This window comes from Aotus nancymaae, unplaced genomic scaffold, assembly GCF_030222135.1.
Source record: "Aotus nancymaae isolate 86718 unplaced genomic scaffold, 86718_ANA_hifiasm-v0.15.2.pri h1tg000041l, whole genome shotgun sequence".
Classification (NCBI taxonomy): domain Eukaryota; kingdom Metazoa; phylum Chordata; class Mammalia; order Primates; family Aotidae; genus Aotus; species Aotus nancymaae.
This window is the reverse complement of record NW_026988455.1, coordinates 4,142,218-4,145,424: the sequence shown is the minus strand read 5'-3', so window position 1 is coordinate 4,145,424 and position 3,207 is coordinate 4,142,218.

The following is a 3,207-nucleotide window of genomic DNA, read 5'->3' as shown; positions in this document are numbered from 1 at the left end:
ATACAGTGCCTGTCATGTAGTTGCTTAGTAGTTACAAGTTAGATGCATGAATAGGTAGATAATAAAGATAGTTTTTCTTTTTTCAAGAGCTCACATTCTAGTGGAAGACACTATATTGATCTATGTAATAAGTGCTTTGATAAAGTAGTATAAGAAAATCATTCAACTAGATCCTGGTAGTTAAGATTTTCTGAGATAGAGCTTCAGCTGAGTCTTTTAAAAATAGTAGGAGTTAAAAGGGGAAAATAAAAAGTTTTCCACAAAGAAACTAAGTGAAACTGAGCAGCCTATGAAAAGGTGAAATATGGAGAGATTGTATGCTATGAACATGAGAGATGAGAGAGAAGACTACAGGACAGGGACAGATACACCATTCTAAGAGATTTGAATTTTGTCCTGTGCAATGTGGGAACCAGTAGTGAAGGTTAATTAACTGACATGATTTGATAGGTTTTTGAAAAGGACTCTTGTTGGCATTAGTCTAGAGAATGTGGTAGAGCTGCGAAACGATGGAAAAAATGTCGGGAGGTTGTGTTGTAGTAATTTAAAAATGGCAATGGCCCAGAATTAAAGCAACAAGAGTAGGGGGGGGCTCAGGTGATGTATGGGGGGGAAAATGACAACTAAGTTTTGTGGTTAAGAAGGAGAGTAAAGTATGGCTTCTGGGTTTCTCATTTGACATATTGAGTAAATGATGATGTTACCCATTGAGAAAATAGTACTGTGGTTAGAGTGGGAAGAAAGTTAATTAAAAATATTCATTTCCTTTAGTCATTCTACTTTTGGATTCTGGGTTTGGGTGCTATATTGGTTATAAACAATTTGCTGAATAATAAATTATCCCAAAACTTAGATAGTTAAGAAAATTATCTTACGGTTACCATGAGTCAGGAGTCCAGGTCTCTCATGAAGTTTCAGTCAGGCTCTTGGCTAGGGCTGTAGTCATCTGAGGGATTAACTGGTAAGTTGCTAAGCCCACACTTAAGCTCCACCTTTTAAGGGAGAAGTGTGGAAAATTTGTGACCATATTTTTAAGTCAGCATGTATGCTATGAACTGGTATAGGGGAGGGAGAGGAAAGAACACTTTTTAATTTTTTATTACTAGCATACTGCATCTAGTTCCGAATGGACATGTTGTAAAGATATTAAGATGTTTTCTATGCATTATAGATATACAGTCGTTTTTAATCAAACCTTAAAGTATTTGGTAACAGATTGATTGAGTTTTTGTTGAGATGTAGAAATAAAGAGGATGCATTTCATTGATTCATCTATTGTTGCCATGTCCCCTTGGCTCATGTCCAGACTACTTAACAAGGTATATAATGGCAGACACACTTATAAGGCATCTATCTGGGATTTGGATCTGCCCTGCCAGGCAAAACTTACTGAAAGAGTCAAGAACCAGACCTGTGATTCTAAGATGGGTGGGTCTGTAGATTACTTCATCAGACAGATTTAAACAGTCAAGAGTTTGCCTTGACAGATGTGTTTGCTTTCAATATATGAGCTATAGCCTGGTTGATTCTTTAAGAAAGTAGGAGGAAAGCTTGAGTATCACCTGATTGCTGTTTTGAAAGTGAAGAACTGTTACAAAGATTCTGTGATTAGTGGGTTGAACTTCTCCTTCCCTTTTCTTTAAATTCTGTTTCTTGTGGGGGTAGGGAGAAGGAGTATTTTCTATGCTCCCTTTCTAGGTTTTGCTTATTTAAAAATATATAGCACTAGAAAGTATGTACACATAGTCCTAAGAGACGTACAGCAGTAGGGCAAAGCCACATTGATAACATGAGTTTCCAGTCTCTTCCAAGCACTGCCTTAGTTCAACATCTGCTCTAGCCAGGCTTTAACATTACATGAATTAGCTATTGTCCCTGCCTGCATGCTGTTGTACATGATTCTACTTCTACTTGGATTTATTATTATCACCTATCAAAACCTTGCCTGTCCTCTATTGAATTGTTAATGCATTTTTTGAGTATTTATTGGATGGGTGTAATGCAGTAACCAATCTCTTGGTATTTAAAGATAAATTTAATATTGGTTTCTGCCTTGAGAGTATTTCCTAATCTAATTGGGGGGATAGATATGCATAATTAACTATAATATAAGTGAAAATGTTCAACTGACAATAGTGCAAAGGAGTAAGAAATCAGAGAAAGGTACGGTAGAAAAGACCTTTAAGCTCTTTGAAAGACACGTAAAAATGGAAAACGAGGCAGAGCATGGCAGCTTGAGAGAAAATCATGAAAGGGGCTGGATTTAGGAAATAGCAAAGTTGGTCATGTGAAAAGCATGGGGTGAAACGTAATAAATGGGAGATGAGCTTGAGAAGGTATGTTGGAGCTCAGTAGTAGGAGATACTGAATATTATCCCTAGATAGTTTGATTTGATTCTGAAAGCAATGAAAAGGCATTAAAGGCTTTTAAGCAAAGTGGTTAATTTTACTTTAAAACTACAATATAAATAATTATTTAGAGAGGAGAAAGACCAGTGGCAAGGAGGTGTTAACCATACATACAGCAGGTGGATTAAAAAGGTATGAATTGGAAAGCTGTTTAAGAGGCAGCAGATGCCTGATTTTACCCTATCCTCAAAATGAATGTTTACTTGTAACATTGATTCACAACTGGGTAATAGACATTGGGCTAGGTGTTGAAAATACAAAAGTAAATTAAAACATATTTTTCAGTTTCACAGAAGGAGACAGACATCTAAATGGGTACAAAAATGTAAATATTGTAATTAGTTTCTATAATGGGTGAGAGTTATATGAAGAGATAGGAGTTGGTCTACCTGTAGGCATCAAAAAACATCTCATAAATGAGCTGAAACTTTAGCTAAAAACCATACCTTATTTTTTCCCTGTATCTAGAATCAACCTTGGCAAACGGCAAACATTCAGTAAATATGTAAAGATGGTCTTAACTTATGATGGTTCAACTTACGATTTTTTGACTTTACAATGATGTCAAAGCAGTATTCATAGAAATCATACTTCAAGTATCTGTACAGCCATTCTGTTTTTTCATTGGTAGGTTAGGTATGTTACATGCATTTTCAACTTACGGTGTTTTCGACGTATTCTTTATTTGTTTATTATTTTTGTTAAGACAGGGTCTTGCTATGTTACTCAGGCTGGTCTTGAACTCCTGACCTCAAGTGATCTACCTCAGCCTCCCAAAATGATGTAATTATTGGCATA